The sequence below is a fragment of the Entelurus aequoreus genome, linkage group LG13 (genome assembly GCF_033978785.1).
Source record: "Entelurus aequoreus isolate RoL-2023_Sb linkage group LG13, RoL_Eaeq_v1.1, whole genome shotgun sequence".
In the NCBI taxonomy this organism is placed as follows: domain Eukaryota; kingdom Metazoa; phylum Chordata; class Actinopteri; order Syngnathiformes; family Syngnathidae; genus Entelurus; species Entelurus aequoreus.
In genome coordinates, this window is record NC_084743.1 from 34,944,649 (window position 1) to 34,963,112 (window position 18,464).

The following is an 18,464-nucleotide window of genomic DNA, read 5'->3' on the forward strand; positions in this document are numbered from 1 at the left end:
GCTACCTGGTGCCCGCGGGCACCGCGTTGGTGACCCCTGCTCTAAACAGAGCAAAGCATTTTTGCTTGAAAAAAAAGTAAAATACAGCACTATGTCATCAGTTTCTGATTTATTCAATTGTATAACAGTGCAAAATATTGCTCATTTGTTGTGGTCTTTCTTGAACTATTTGAAAAAAATATATATAAAAATAACTAAAAACTTGTTGAAAAGTAAACAAGTGATTCAATTATAAATACAGATTTCTACACATAGAAGTAATCATCAACTTAAAGTGCCCTCTTTGGGGATTGTAATAGAGATCCATCTGGATTCATGAACTTAATTCGAAACATTTCTTCACAAAAAAAGAAATCTTTAACATCAATATTTATGGAACATGTCCACAACAAATCTAGCTGTCAACACTGCATATTGCATTGTTGCATTTCTTTTCACAATTCTTTTTGACAGACATTTAAAAAAAATCTCACGTACCCCTTGGCATACCTTCAAGTACCCCCAGGGATACGCGTACCCCCATTTGAGAACCACTGCCCTAGGGGTTCTGTGAGTCGGCCTCAGGGGTTCGGCGGAGGTCAAAACACACCCGACTCATCATGTAAATACAAACTTCTCCCTTTTTACGGATACGGCAACAGCAGACTGATTTGCAGGTGTGTCATTTGTTGTGAGTTTATGCACTGTGTTGGTTTTGTTCTTTGAACAAGGTGATGTTCATGCACGGTTCATTTTGTGCACCAGTAAAAAAAACATGGTAACACTTTAGTATGGGGAACATATTCACCATTAATTAGTTGCTTATTAACATGCAAATTAGTAACATATTGGCTCTTACCTAGTCATTATTAAGTACTTATTAATGCCTTATTCGGCATGGCCTTATTATAACCCTAACCCTCTAACCCTGACCCTAACCCTAACCCTAACCAAATAACTCTAAATTAAGTCTTTATTACTTAGAATATGTTCCCCTAGTGTCCAAATAACTCTAAATAAAGTCTTTGTTACTTAGAATATGTTCCCCATACTAAAGTGTTAACAAAAACATATAACTTTTTCTTGAATTTGAAAAAAAACAACATTTTATTTTTCACTAAAGAAGGGTTCGGGGAATGCGCATATGAAACTGGTGGGGTTCGGTACCTCCAACAAGGTTAAGAACCACTGAACTAGAAGTATGATGCCAACTGTGTTTGTATGGCTATTGTCGTGTACTCGGGCTGCGACGATTAATCAATTATTTCCATTTAGAAAAAATACTTCCATTTAGTGTTGTCCCGATACCAAAATGTAGTTTGATACTTTTCTAAATAAAGGGCACCACAAAAATTGCATTATTGGCTTTATTTGAACAACATTTTTTAGGGTACATTAAACATATGTTTCTTATTGCAAGTTTGTCCTTAAATAAAATAGTGAACATACAAGACAACTTGTCTTTTAGTAGTAAGTAAACAAACACAGGCTCCTAATTTAGCTGCTGACGTATGCAGTAACATATTGTGTCATTTATTATTCCATTATTTTGTCAACATTATTAAGGTAGAAAATGAATTATTAATCTACTTGTTCATTTGCTGTTAATATCTGCTTACATGTTCTATCTACACTTCTGTTAAAATGTAATAATCACTTATTCTTCTGTTGTTTGGATGCTTTACATTAGTTTTGGATGATACCATGAATTGATTAACGTGGACCCCGACTTAAACAAATTGAAAAACGTATTCGGGTGTTACCATTTAGTGGTCAATTGTACGGAATATGTACTGTACTGTGTAAACTGTATTATTTCATGTAATGTATTCTCTTCCTTTGCAATCTACTAATAAAAGTTTCAATCAATCAATCAAACCACAAATTTGGGTATCAATCCGATACCAAGTCGTTACAGGATCATACATTGGTCATATTCAAAGTCCACATGTATCCAGGGACATATTTCCTGAGTTTATAAACAAAGTATTTTTTTTTTTTTTTAAATGAAAGAAGATGTTGTGATGCCAAAAAATATCGATGTAATCATAGTAGTATCGACTAGATACGCGCTTGTACTTGGTATCATTACAGTGGATGTTAGGTGTAGATCCACCCATGTCGTTTGTTTACATTTTGACGCCGGTGAGCTACGGTGTGTAGTAAACATGTGTCTGCTTGTAAGTACTCCATGATTGTGCGCTGCCGAACATGCTCGTCTGCTCGTAAACCAGCAATGACATAGCGTGACGACGACGGGGAGCGCGGGGGGGAGACTGGTACTTTTCAGAGGCGGTATAGTACCGAATATGATTCATTAGTATCACAGTACTATACTAATACCGGTATACCGTACAACCCTACTTCCATTACAAAAAAGCTTAGATTCAAACAAAGGACTCTATAGAAGTCTGTTTGGATTTTTTAAAATAAAGAATGTTTTACCTTTTACACCTATTTTAACACCATGATTACACCTATTTTAAAACCATGAAGTGTGTCCGTTGATTAAATTCAAAAGACCTGGTGCCAGAAATGTAAGGATATGAACATTTAATTTCAGTGTTGTCATTATCGCAGTGTTGTTGAATGTGCTCAAAAAGTACGTATACACTGAAATAGGAAGGCAATGATTAATCGCTTGATTCAATTAGAGACACACTTTGATTTATAATCAATTCCTTTGATTAATCATTTAATGAGTGTACATAATAATCGCTTAATTCAATTAGAGAAACACTTTGATTTACAATCAATTGTTTCAATTAATCGTTTAATGAGTGTACATAATAATCGCTTAATTCAGTTAGAGAAACACTTTGATTTAAAATCAATTGCTTTGATTAATCGTTTAATGAGTGTACTTAATAAAAACTGATACAATTCGGTCCGCATGGAGTCCCTAAAACCTGTTGAATAACCACAATCTGGCCTCTGGGACGCCCCAATTTTTTATAAATTTTTTTATTTTAAATTTTTTAATCTGTCCTGTCCAGCCGCTCAGGCAAATCATATTGTTGATGGAGATGACAAGGGCAGCACGGTGGGAGAGGGTTTAGTGCGTCTGCCTCACAATACGAAGGTCCTGGGTTTGATCCTGCGCTCGGGATCTTTCTGTGTGGAGTTTGCATGTTCTCCCCGTGACTGTGTGGGTTCCCTCCGGGTACTCCGGCTTCCTCTCACCTCCCAAGACATCCACCTGGGGATAGGTTGATTGACAACACTAAATTGGCCCTAGTGTGTGAATGTGAGTGTGAATGTTGTCTGTCCATGTGTGTTGGCCCTGCGATGAGGTGGCGACTTGTCCAGGGTGTACCCCACCTTCTACCCGAATGCAGCTGAGATAGGCTCCAGCACCCCTGCGACCCTGAACGGGACAAGCGGTAGAAAATGGATGGATGGATGGATGTAGATGCCAATATCTGCTGTACAGATTTACTTTGCAAAAAAGAAGTGTAGGTTACTTACTTTTCTTGTTGCCTTATTTGTATTTGCACTTTATTAAATGTTAGAATATAATCAGTGTTTGGGGCATATATATATATATATATATATATATATATATATATATATATATATATATATATATATATATATATATATATATATATATATATATATATATATATATATATATTAGGGATGTAACAATATCAAAATCTCCCGCCACGGTAGGATATTATAGTGGTATATGTCCCCAAAAAAAAGATGTAAAAATGTCATGGTGTGTAAAATGAAATGGCAGGAATGTTTTAGATAAACACACTTACTGTAATTAAACACAACCACATTACTAACATGTTCTTATCACATTTATTACTACAAACATGTATTTTTTGGTGCAACGAATTGTGCGGGAACATCCATTGTCTCTCTCAACTTTTACTTTATGAGAAGTAGTGTCCTCTAGAGTGGACATTTTTATATCAGTTTGAAAAATGCAGTGCCTCAGAAAAGTTGAAGGGGAACTACACTTTAAAAAAAATGTTGCCTGTTGTTCACAATCATAATGAAAGACATGACGACGGATGTTGTTGTTTAAAAAAAAAAAAGCATTATAACTCGTAAATAAATGTAAATAAAAGTCTGCTTACAATAGAGTCAATAAGAAGTCCTCTATTCCGCCCATAAAACCCAATAAAAAACAAAAAAATCGCCAACAATACCACATTTACATTTCATGACTTGAATATTAACCAAGTATTAGTGATATTGTTATTATAAGCGCTAACGCAGACAAACTATTTATAGCGGCGCCATGATCACGAGCGTGTGTGCCTATGTTGACAATATCGACTGGTCAGCTGCTTTCTCGCTTCAATGCTCTTGGAAGTTTATTCTCGATCATAAATCATGCCTCTCACCTGCATAGTAGAAGGATGAGGACGACGAGTTGGTCAACTTTGGCATCCAATTTAGACCCGCTAAAGGCGAAAAACGACACGAAACAACCCTTGGTTCCACTCCCCTTTTCTTCGCAAGGATTATGAGTCATTCTTCATCTAAATGGTAATATAACACGATTCAATCAATCGGCATCCTAATGACAGCATACGTTGTACAGTAAGTGATGTTTTATTAAGTTTGTTGGCTCTCATAAAGTCTGGAGTGAGTAATAATCAGTGATGTTGAAAAAAAAAAAGCGAACATTCTGATGCTTTTTTTGATATAATGCGCCACGTATGCTTAAAATGATCAAAATACGTAAATATTAAATGTTATTATAAATTTGCCTGTTACTACATTACATATATACTTACATCATGTATACAAAATCTTAATTGAGTTGTTTGGATGTTTTTTATGGGCTTTATAGGCAGAATTGCGTGGCTCCTATAGGTTGACTTTTGATCGCATTTATATAATATTTAGAATGCATAAAATATATATATATATATATATATATATATATATATATATATATATATATATATATATATATATATATATATATATATATATATATATATATATATATATATATATATATATATGTATATATGTGTATGTATGTATATATATGCATATATATATATATATATATATATATATATATATATATATATATATATATATATATATATATATATATATATATATATATATATACAGTATATATATATAACATTCATATGTATATGTTATATAACATATTACTAAAATAATCAATAGCTACAGGCCTACACTGATGAAATATTTCAACAAATTTTAATTTAAAATAAATAGACACACAATATACTTTCTTGGCAGAAGAAACATTAAATATTGTTATGGCTTTTTAGGAACCATATTATGTTTTTATTTGAGTGTTTAAATATGTAAAGCTTCTTCCATTTTAATTAGTAGAGGTTTCTAATGTTTGTTTTATGATAAATGAAAAAAGGGTGTTGTGTGCTTTATTTCCTGTTGCAGACATTGTGTCATATTCCTCAAAGTATTGATCGATTACTCAATATGCACAAAGTATATGTTAGTTGCTCAGACAGCAAAGTGTTTATACAAGTTTCGATTGTGGTATGTCGCTTACTAATGGGGAAATACATTAAAGTCTCTTGGTTTTATGTTAGCATTCAAGCCAGCACGCACGCAAGGGCTGAGTTGATCAAAGTGTATTTATCATTTAGAATTTTAATTTAGAAGGATACTACCAATGACTGCTTTAGGTACAAACTTTTTTTCAAAACCTTTAGTTTGATGGAGGACAGTGTTCGAAGTTGCGCACACAATTTTATTGTGAAGGCTGGAAGTGTGCTGCTGATCTTTAAGGGCGCTTGACAGCCGCTATGTTTTTGAGTGAAGACGACTCAAGGTTGTTTTGAATTAAAAAAAAAAAAAAGATTAAATTCGGACTGCAACGAGTGCCCAGAAATTTAAATACGTGGACATAGTTTCTGCATGGTCGCTGAGAGTGGTGCACCTATTGATGATGCAGGTCATGCTGCAGGTGATGTGGCCAGTATGTTAGCGTGTGTGTGTGTGTGTGTGTGTGTGTGTGTGTGTGCATGTTCTGGCAATCCTTACTTAATGGGGACATCGCTCTGTTTACACCAGGGGTGTCCAAATTTTTTCCACTGAGGGCCGCACACGGAAAAATTAAAGCATGTGGGGGCCATTTTGATATTTTTATTTTCAAACCATACCAAAATATATGCATTTTTTTATTTATTTTACCTTTAGGGGTCCCGGGGACCATAAAGGGTCTCAGTCATTAAAATGTTAAAAATAAGTCAGATTATTATTTTTTTTAAATTATTTAACGCTTACAGTAAATCTCTATATCAACTTCAAGTTGATATAAAGTAATACAAATTAAAACAATTTTTTTATGGCTTTTCTGTCAAAAACAACTTAGTTTTTTTTATAGTAAAACTAAAATATGCAGTATTTAGTAATTAGAGCCCTAAAAAATCAATAATGCAGGACACCATTGATTTTAATTATTTCATATTTTTGAGTAATCACAGTGAAAAGATAAATAAAAAATCACTAAATATATTTGGGATCCAAAAGGTGCCCCACTCATAAAGTGATACATTTTCATTAGGTTTTTCTTTTACTTTCAACACTTAAGTTACGAGATCAACTTCAGATATATCTGTCGATTTTTTGCTGGAACTATTATTTTGTTTGTTTTATGCGCTTTTGTCAAAGAAAACTTTGGTGTTTTTATATGGCTACTACACAATATATGCAATATTTACCACATAAAACATTTTAAAGTGAAATATTTGAAGTAATTGGAGCCCTGAAAATAATTCATTATAACATGGATTTTTTGTCATTATTTTTTTTTGTTGAGCAATGGCAAAAAAAGAAAAATGAAGAAAGACAAAAGAAAAAAAAAACAGCCTGCATGGCAGCTTTTGTGTCAACATTGCAACTTTTTCTCGTTAGATTTCACCTCATTCCACTTTTTTAAATATTTTTTAAAAAATTTTTTACAATAGTATTTCCAGAATGTGTGGCGGGCCTGTAAACAATTAGCTGCGGGCCACAAATGGCCCCCGAGCCGCACTTTGGACACCCCTGGTTTACACAGTCACCTTTAGGGGACCTCTGACGGTATAGGTACAAAAAAACAGGTCCCCTAAAGGGAAACCTTTTTAAATGATATTCAGATCCATTCTGAAGATGCCTAAGTGATTTTTAAGCCTTGGCCCATAAAACATGTTTACTGGTTAGTTTGAGTGTGAGACATTTGCATTCAATGTTGTTAAAAATAAAAAGTAAAAATAAAAGTTTAAATTAGTTTGTATTTTATTTCTGTGGTTTAAGGTAAGATAAGATAATCCTTTATTGATCCCACAACAGGGAAATTTGGGTTACTTTGTTTACGTGTTTCAAATATTGGTAAAAGAGAAAATTAATTTTCTTGAAAAGTGAAACATTTGTTATCCTGGCATTAATAGTACTGTGATTCTGTATAGTATCCATCCTTAGTTAAAACTAATATATATTTCCAAAAACAAAATCTGGTTTAGTGTTCCTTAGGATGACATTTTCATACAGCATGATTATAAAACATTATTACCTTAAAAGTATGATTCACATTCAGAATTGTCCATCCTTCTATATATGGTAGTTGGAGTTGCAGACAACTTCATTACTGCTAAATAGCAGTTTTCAGTAATGTCACAGAAGAAGCAGGATTTGCTTTAACATTTAAGTGGTGAAACTTCTTATAAGAGGACAGCTGTAGTGCTGTATTCTGAGGATCATTTGATATTTCATTTGAACTTTTTTTTTTAAATGGTCCTCAGTAGTCATGTATAAATTTGTGTGAATTATGCAAAATTATTTAAATTTGGTCCCCATAAACCACATTAACTCTTTTTCCCCAGACTCCCTAGTAAGAATGTCAGCACATTACTTCATCAATCCAGAGATTTAAAGACGTCTATGAGCTAACTGGGCAGTGGCCATTTTACCTCATTTTTGTTATGCCTCCACAACCTATAGAAAGGGTGGCCCCCACAAGTGATGATCAAAAACTTGGTCCCCATTCCAAATGATAACCAGTATGTGTGTGTGTGTGTGTGTGTGTGTGTGTGTGTGTGTGTGTGTGTGTGTGTGTGTGTGTGTGTGTGTGTGTGTGTGTGTGTGTGTGTGTGTGTGTGTGTGTGTGAGAGAACAAAGTGCCCAAAGAAGACGAGAAGTTTTGCGATCATTTAAAAGTTACAACGACAAAATTTGTGGTGAAAAGTTTGCACTGTCAAACGGAGCTTACATTCCATCCTTCATATTTAAGTGCAGAAAACACGCAGAGACAAGTTATAAAAGTGCAATTTCAATCCATTTATAAGAAGAAATAATAAAGTTTGTTAGAAAAATTCTCGTTTATTTGAACAACTTCCCCTAAAAGACACAGAGGCTAGAATATTTTTCCCCGATTGCTCGATTAATCAAACAAATTAGTAAAGTGAAGTCAATTATATTTATTATACAGTGTTTTTTGTCTAGAGACTCAAAGCTCTGTACAATGTGACACCCATTACCCACATTTTTTAAGCTACATTTAAACCACTGCAGGGGCCACTGGGAGTAAGGTGGCTGAAGTGTCTTGCTCAAAGACACAACGGCAGTGACAAGGTTGGCAACAGCTGGATCCAAACCAGGAACCCTTAAGTTTTTGTCCGGCTGCTCTGCCATCTCAGCCACACAGTATTTTACTCGATTACTTGATTTTCAAACTATGGTACGTGTACCACGAGTTGTACGCGGGCTCCGTCTTGTGGTACGCCAAACATTACACAGTGTTACTGTTCAAACTGTGTGTAATGCCACAGTGTTAAATATACTTGTCAACTAAAACCTCTGCCGTGTTTTAATAAATACTTAGGCCCACTACGCTACTAAAGTTGAATTTTGCTCATTAAGGTGGGACTTAGAAAGCCAAGGGTTTTCTGAGCTTGAGAACTGCAGCCCTGATTGCATTTGCACACGATAAAACAATTGTACAGTTATAAACATTTTCATTTACCACTGGTGTTACAATATAAAATGAAACTAACATTGTATAGGCCAAATACATTTTTTTTGACATTTTTCGGTGGGCGAAAATCCAATGCATCCGTAAATCACTAATTTAAATAAAATGATAAATGTAATCAAAGTTCCCCAAAACAAGTATACAATATAAATTACAATTATGTCTATTTGGGCCAGGCCAGAATAAAATACAATAAATGGAAAATTAACTGACAAAAAAAAAAATGTGACTACAAATTGTTTAGTTCTGTTATCACCAATTAACTTTGCTCTACAGTTGAACCATTTTTGTTTGAGAAAATTCCTGTCCGTATTTGTGTCAGTGTTTTGTGTTCTTATTGGTTATTAGGGTGAAAACACGTAAAAAGGTCAAGATAAATGTAGGCTGTCATTGAAGCAGTTGAACACAATTTCTCTAAAGTTAGGACCGATTTTCTATTTAATGGGCGTCAGTCAGACTTCGGGCCCTGATTTAATAAGATCCAAATACCACGCGGTAAACAGCGTGTGCAATCTATAAAATAGCGTGTTCTACTAGTGCAGGGGTCGGCAACCTTTACCACTCAAAGAGCCATTTTGGCAAGTTTCACAAATTAAAGAAAGTAATGGGAGCCACAAAAAAAATTTTTAAATTTAAAATGAAAAACACCGCATACAAAGCTTAAATGCTTTGTGCTATGTTAACCAGGGGTCTCCGACACACGCACCGGCACGCACTTTAGTGTGGAAATTTGATGTTAGTGCAGCCCGCGAGTTTTGAATGATTGCCGCTTGATAGCATCACGCTTGCCAACCCTCTCATTTTTCCCGGGAGACTCCCGAATATCAGAGCGTGATGACACTGCATTTGGCGCCCTCTACAGTCTGCCCTAACAGTGTACCTGCTCGACCACATGTAGAATGCAATTTCAGCTTGCTCACGTAAGTGACAGCAAGGCGTACTAACTCAGCAGCCACACATCTTACACTGACGGTGCCAATACCCAGAATCCCATGCAGCCCTAACTCTTCCGCTCAACCAACGCACGGAGAGGGGGGGGGGTTGATGTGTGGGGGGATTTGGTGGTAGCGGGGGTGTATAATGTAATAATGTAGACCGGAAGAGATAGGGGCTGCATGGGATTCTGGGTAATGGTTGTGTTGTGTTTATGTTGTGTTACGGTGGGATGTTCACCAGAAATGTGTTTTTCATTCTTTTTTGGTGTGGGTTCACAGTGTGGCGCATATTTGTAACGTAACAATGTTAAAGTTGTTTGATATGGCTACCGTCAGTGTAAGCTGTGTGGCTGATGAGTAAGTATGCTTTGCTGTCTCCTGTGTGTGCAAGTAATAACAACATGCAACATGTGGCTGGACTGGCATGCTGTATGTAAATGCTATAGAGGACAATTACTGCAGTGCAATTACAGCACGCCCTTTATTTAGTAATTAGAGTGTAAATAGGATTATTTTTTCCCTGGGAGTAATCTATGAGAGACACTGAGATCTATGAGAGACACTGAGATCCATAAATCTCCTGGGTAAATCGGGGGGTTCGGCATGTATGTAGCTGAGCCGCATCAGAGTGGTCAAGGAGCCGCGGGTTGCCGACCCCTGTACTAGTGGCTGTGTTGCTTGCGATTTACTAAGGCTGCGTGTGCAATTGAAAAGTGCTGCAGATCACCATATTTAAATAAGGTGCACTATATTGGGCATCACCACATTTACTGCACATTCATGTTATCATGCTCCTACCTGTGGCGTTTTGTTATTTTTTCAAACATGCAGCAGACATGTATCACTTTTTATGGGCATTTTAGAAGCAGTTGTGTAGTGCATCTACAATGAAACTATTTTTTTGTTGTTTTTTTACCGCTGAAGGTGCTCTCATTGGTGAGAGGCTGTACTTAAAAGACGCAAAAATATGCATACTTAAAGAAATGTTTTTTTTTTTATATAAGAACTATTTGGATAATACATATTCTGTGTGAAAAGTTGAACGTCATAAAAAAAATATTAAATGACACCAGAACGTATCGATTTAATTAGTTTTAATCAGCCCCTTAAGTCATCCAGCAGCTATAAAATTATAAAAGGATGTTGCTGATTAGACTATATGTCTAATATTTTTAATTTCTGACTGTCCAAAATGTTGACACACACGTATGACAGAGGATTCTTGTCTGTTTGTGCAGCGCTAGCACTGATCCTTCAGCCGTGTGTGAGCTGTCAATTTGCACGTCTTTCTGACACGTTGCTAAATAAAAAGCAAAAAAGTGCTCGCAAAACGGTGATGAGTGTTGATAACTCGCATTGCGCGTGTTAAATAATTATATTTGCATCTTCTCCTCCCAGTATTGTGGCCGTTTTGATTATCAGCATATATTTTGTATACTAATGAAGACAGAGACGCAAAATGGATAGCACGCCATATTCTGCTCACTTAACAGACGCAATCATTTGTGCACAAGATTAGTAGATCAGCTTTGCGTGTGCAATCAGGTTTGTGCGTGTTTTAGTACACGCAAACCTTTAGAAAATCAGGCCTTTAGTTTAACTTCATGCAAACAAAACTCTACTACTAAAGTTTTGTGTGTATTTAAACACGTGCAAACTTAATATGACACGCAAAGCTGATCTACTAAGCGCAGAGGATTGTGTGTCCTTAGTGAGCAGAATAAGGAGGGCAAACCATTTAGCGTGCCTTCATAAATATACAGACTATATGCTGATCATCAGAACGCCCACAATACGGGGAGAAGATGCAAATATAACCATTTAGCACAAGTAGTGTGATTTATCAAGGATTATCACTGTTCTGTGGGCACCGTTTTGCGTCTTTCTTTAACATGTCAAAAAAGTATGTGCAAACTGGCAGGTGTGCTCACGACTGTGAGAAAGGTGATCTCTCACAGTCTTACGTTGGACTGTCAGAAATATACAATATAAGACATCTCGTCCATTCAGCAATATCATTTTATAATTGTATAGCTGCTGGCTGACTTGAGGGACTGATTAAAACAAATTCAATTGCTGGCGTTTTTAAAAATGCTGTTATTTTTTTTGTTTGGACATCTTTCAACATGCATTTTCTTGCGTTTGGGTCATTCCAGATGCACGGATGCGCAGCTGCTTAGATGGTCCACCGCCTGCCAGAGAGCACAGTCAGCGCGCAAAAAATAGTTTCTGTTGTCTATAGATTGCGATTTTATATTGCAGAAAAGGTGTTACATCTTGTAAATGTGTGCTGTGGTTTCAACAACATCGCAAACAGGTTGGATAGCATGAATGTGGAGGGCACATAGTAGTAGTAGTACATGCAAAAACTTAATTTAAAAGAGAACTGCACGTTTTTTGGAATTGCCTATCATTCACAAGCATTTTGAATGACATGACGACGGTTGTGGTTTTTTTTAATGCATTTTAAATCGTAAAATAAAAGTACGCTTACAATGGAGCCAATGGGAGGTCCTCCAATCCGACCATAAAACCCATTAAATAACCATCCAACCCCTTCTTCTTCTCGAGGATTATAATAATAATAATAATAATAATACCTGGGATTTATATAGCGCTTTTCTAAGTACCCAAAGTCGCTTTACATGTTAAAAACCCATCATTCATTCACACCTGGTGGTGGTAAGCTACTTTCGTAGCCACAGCTGCCCTGAGTTAGACTGACAGTATGAGTCGTTATTCATCTAAACAGGACTGTAACAATATTCTATCAGTCAGCATCCTAACGACAGCTGCCATTGTATAGTAAGTGATGTTTTATCATGTTTGTTGGCTGTCATGAAGTCTTTGAGTAGTAATCAGTGATGTAGTAGAAAATAAAAGTTAACGTCGTGATGCGTTTTTTAAATTAAAGTGCCGTGTATGCTTATAAACATCAAAATACATACATATAAAATATTATTATGAATTTTTCCGTTACTACATTACATATATAATTACAGCATGTAAATAAAACCGGAATGGATGATTTTTTTTTAGAGTTTTGTTGGCAGAATAGAGAGACTCCCTTTATGCTCCATTGTAAGAAGACCTTTGATCGCATTCATTTAATATTTAGAATGCATTAAAAAAAATAAAAACTAATTTGTTCTCGTCTTACATAAGGATTGTGAAAGATAGGCAAAATTCCCCAAAAAGTGAAGTTCCCCTTTAAATTAGACCGTCTGCACCACTTTTCAATTGCGCACGCAGTCTTGATAAATCACACGCAAGATGCACAATACACAATTTTACAGTTTTATAGTTTTATTTGGATCTTGGTAGATCAGGCCCCATGACTTTCTGACAAAATCTTGTCTCCAACCCACTTTTGTTCGTAAAATAAAGACAAAAAAAAAAATTCAATGGCATGAAGATTTGGTACTGTAGAATATTAGAAAAGGTTTGATCAAGTGAAATTAGTCAAACAGAGGCACTAACCAATTTATTATTAACCGTCTGGAATGGACTTAATGCTGTCTTTAAGTTAAAGTGGAGTATTTTCCGCAGGAGTTCTTTGCTTCATGACTAAAGTGCATCAATCAAGAAGTATATCAGCGTTCTCATTGGCGAATCAGTGTGTCTATCATCATTAAGATAGTAATTGGTCTGTTAGAAGAAGGGCTGGTACTTGAGTACAAACATGAGTTGATTGGTTGTCATACCACAGACGATAGGAGACTTTTATTTGTGTTTGATCTCATTCGGGGCAGCGTGGCTCAGATGGTAGAGTGGCAGGCCAGAACCTCCCTGGTTCAAATCCAGCTTCCGCCATACAAGTGACTGCCGTAGTGTCTTAGGACAAGATACTCCACCCACCTTCCACCCACATTGGTGTAAATGTAGTTTAAATGAAGATGTAAAGTGCATTGAGTCATTAGAGAAAAAGTGCTATATAGATATAATTCACTTCACTCATTTATGAATGGCTGGCTATTGCGGTAATCAATTGACTTGTCTTTGTTACGTGAATAAATGTAATGTGAATGAGGGGGCATGCCTATATTTTCAGTCTTTATAATAAATTTAAATTGCTTTTATGTTAGCTTCCAAAAGTGTCCAATAAGATCGTAAAAAGTCACAAAATTTGTCGCTAGTCACTTTTTTAAAAAAGGAGACGAGAAGTGTGTAAATACTGCCTAAATATAGCGACAAAGTTAAGTTGGTAACACTGATCCCTCTTGCCATGTCTTCTTATTCTCTGGCAGACCAGGTGTGTAATGACGGTGCTAATGTCGGAGGCAGAGTTATGAGTTGGAACAAAGTACAACCACGGACAGTAACAGTATAAGGTGTTCATGAGCGATGGTAGCGCCAAATCTATTTGTGGCCGTGTGTGAATGTATTTGAAGAATACTGGAGGATTTTAGAATGAAAGTAAATCCTGTAATGGTTACTGCAGATGTGAAAAACGACACATATTAATACTGGATAAAACTGTTTTAGCAGTAGTAGAATGATACTTATACCATTGGAACGTGTTATCTTTGTTACATTATTTTCTTTTATTGTTTGTGAAATTATTCATGTGCTGCTTGTTCATATGTCGGCCTGTTTTTTACGTTCCCAATTTCTAGTCAGATTTTGGGGTGTGCCTTTTTCACTTCTGATACAACATCAATATTGGAGACTTGACTTATACTATACTTATACTTATCTTGATCTGATACTGTATCAAAACATGTATTATTTTGTTGTGTGGAATTTTAGAAAATGTTTTATCAAGTGAAATTAACCAGAAAGGAAAAATCTGAAAAACACCAAACTTATAACATACGTATGCTGTCTTTAAGTTGAAGTTTTTTGGCGAGGCATAGTGGTCACAATAATTCAGTAAAGTTAAGCACATGACACAGTAAGTTGAATGATTCGTATACTTTCTAATATGCCTCGAAGACTTTGTATGTTGCAATTATAATTATTTGATACTCGTTTATATTGACAACTTTGCTATTTTAGACTGCAACATTGGTCAATGAAAGATACTTATTAGAGATGTCCAATAATGGCTTTTTTGCCGATATCCGATATTCCGATATTGTCCAATTCTTAATTACAGATTCCGATATCAACCGATACGATATATACAGTTGTGGAATTAACACATTATTATGCCTAATTTTGTTGTGATGCCCCGCTGGATGCATTAAACAATGCAACAAGGTTTTCCAAAATAAATCAATTTAAGTTATGGAAAATAATGCCAACATGGCACTGCCATATTTATTATTGAAGTCACAAAGTGCATTATTTTTTTTAACATGCCTCAAAACAGCAGCTTGGAATTTGGGACATGCTCTCCCTGAGAGAGCATGAGGAGGTTGAGGTGGGCGGGGTTGAGTTGGGGGGGATAGGGGGTAGCGGGGGGTGTATATTGTAGCGTCCCGTAAGAGTTAGTGCTGCAAGGGGTTCTGGGTTTTTTTCTGTTGCGTTTATGTTGTGTTACGGTGCGCATGTTTTCCCGAAATGTGTTTGTCATTCTTGTTTGGTGTGGGTTCACAGTGTGGCGCATATTTGTAACAGTGTTAAAGTTGTTTATACGGCCACCCTCAGTGTGACCTGTATGGCTGTTGACCAAGAATGCCTTGCATTCACTTGTGTGTGTGAAAAGATGTAGATATTATGTGATTGGGCCGGCACGCAAAGGCTGTGCCTTTAAGGCACGCCCCTAGTATTGTTGTCTGGGTGGAAATCGGGAGAAATTCGGGAGAATGGTTGCCCCGGGAGATTTTCGAGAGGGGCACTAAAATTCGTGAGTCTCCCGGGAAAATCGGGAGGGTTGGCAAGTATGACTGGGAGACGCAACTGCTCTGTACTTCTCCCTATGTCCGTGTACCACTCCATACAGCGGTGTTTTAAAAAGTCATACGTTTTACTTTTTGAAACCGATACTGATAATTTCCGATATTACATTTTAAAGCATTTATCGGCCGATAAGATCGGCAGTCCGATATTATCGGACATCTCTAATACTTATTATATATGTCTATCTTGTGTGCTATTGTGTGCTTAGCCGTTGTGTAGCTGCTAGCTCCCAGTAACCAACAGCCTACCATGTTTACCTTTTGTAAATGACTTGACTAAAATAAAAGAAAAGACCAACCTTGTGTGCGTATTGGAGGACATTTAGATGTTAACTGGCTGTCTAACTGTGCACAAGTAAACACAATGCAGGACTGCTTGTGTCAAGGCTTACTGCATATCGGCCATTTTACATGCAAGCCGATCCCATAGTTGTTTTTTGCTCATATTGGATCGATAGCCAATATCAATATCATTTTGGACACCCTTCAGGCCACAGGGGTCAAACTCAAGGCCAGGGGGGCCAGATCTCGCCCGCCACACCATTTTATGTGGTCCGCCAAGTCATTTTGTTTGGCCCGTCACATTGTTTGAAGCGATCCGTCACGTTATTCAATGTGGTCCGCCACATCGTTCAAAGTGTCCTGCCACATCATTTAAAGTGGCCCACCACATCATTTAACGTGGCCCACCACATCATTTAAAATGGCCCGCCATGTTATTAAGTGTGGTCTTCCATGTCATTTAACCTGGTCTGCCACATAATTTAAAGTGGTCCGCCATGTTATTCAATGTGGACTTCCATATCATTCAATGTGGTCTGCCACATAATTTAATGCAACCTGTGACATTATTTAAAGTGGCCACTTTAATTCAATGTAGCCCTCTGAGGGCAGCCATAATTGCGATGCGGCCCGCTGTTTTAGGCTAAAATATGCTCTCGTGTCACAGAGCTTGTGTCCACTCTGACGGCGTCTTGTGAAGAGTGATGACATCTGCAACATCAACATCTTTGTTGGCACTGGAACGAATCATTCGGAAACATCAGTTTATTTTTACTGGACGTTCTCTACTCATAAACAAGAGGAAAATACCTTTTGGGAAGATGGACTGTGCTTTCCCTGAACCAGTCGCGGCAGAGGATGGGCAAATTCACTACTGCCATTCAGGGCATGGGGCAAGAGAGAGCTGTGTAATTGAAAATAAACAAAACTGTTAAATAACGTTTTGTTTGCTGGTGTTAACGTTTATGTTCATGTGTTCTTGATGTTCAGAGTTCCCATGTTCGTGAACATATCGTGCCTAAAAGGTAACTGACGGAGAATGAAGAAGTGTTGTGTGTCAGAGAAAGAGACGGAGACATGCGTATGTGCACGAGAAAGAATATGTGTCGTAATTGATTCTGTAGCACAAGATTGGCAATAAAAGTTAAAAGTCGTACTTTTTTCGACGCATCAAAAACACAGCAAGATAAAAAACGACACATTCAGTAGTTATTTTTAAAGCGCATCAAGACATTAGGTACACAATACCAGTTGCTCTGCCTCATGCAATAATTAGTGCATTTCAAACCCAACTTCTGCTTTCCTGTGCTCAGGGACCCGACTCGGCAAAAGCTGACTAATCGCAGCTCTGCGGTCCTCAATGCCGCTGACGCAAAGCTGGAATTTTTGGGGGGTGCACGTCTGCCGGAGGATACGCAGAAGTTGCATTACGACGGCGTCGCTTACGCAAGATACGTGACGCGAGAGTGTATTTCAAAATTAATTTTGAATGGTTTGTTTGAGCTTTCAGCTCGTCTTGCTTTGGCATGTGTGTATTAATACAAGCGTTGCGTAGCAGTTACCGTAGCAATGCAGAAGCGACCCCAGTCCCGAAGTAGGGTGTTTTTCAGAGGTTAATTAAGGCAAAAGTGTGGTTCGAACCAAAACCAAACACACTTAAATACAGTAAAAGTACAATGGAACACACAGTCTGGTCTTCCTCGTCGCTCCGGTCGTGGTGCTGCTGTCATGGATGATCCCAGTGGCCGTCAGACAGAGGAACAAAAACCAAGCCATTATTATAAGAGCACAATATGTTCCTCCTCAACTCAACATGTCAACAATCAGAGAAGAAATGTAAGAGAAAAAATTGCGCATGATGATGACATCTAAGTGTTGTGTTCAAGTTGTGTGTTTTTGTCATTCCTAATGTCCACTGGCCTCCTTTGCTGCTTCTTCTTCTGTGTTTTCCCCCAACTGTTCAGCCCTATTCTTCCTCACACCTTTGAGTCTTTGTGCGGTATTGTGCCACGGAGCTGGCTCGAGTCCCTGCTCCCGAGTCCCCGTTTGCCTCCCGGCCAGCTGGCTCACGACCCGCAGATCACACACTGCCAGCTGGGCCACGGCTCAGAGGCCAGGTCTCCCGAAAGCCGGGCCAACCTTGATTGTTGGTGTTTGTTTCCAGTGTGAGAGATGAGGCGTGTTGGGGAAGCGGTGCATGGCGGTGGGCCGCCGTGGCGACGACGCTGCTGAAATTGTGCGTTTCGGGTGAGCGACAGCGCTTCATTTGTCAGCTTCTGCTCTCCTCCCGGGTTTGAATGAGCTGCTGTCTCGTTTGCACAGACGTTCAACTGACTGGAAATTTTTTTTCCCCCCACAAATAATTCCACATTACTAGGTGCTCCCGCACGTATGCAATTTCGCAATCGCTCCTCCATGTTGGCATTTCGCTAAAGG

The 18,464-nt window shown here is 37.4% G+C and overlaps 1 protein-coding gene across 1 annotated transcript in view; it reads left to right on the plus strand.

The window, feature by feature from the left end:
- inhbb (inhibin subunit beta B) overlaps positions 1 to 18,464 on the plus strand; it is a 51,280-nt gene that overhangs the window by 1,701 nt on the left and 31,115 nt on the right. The window lies entirely within an intron of this gene.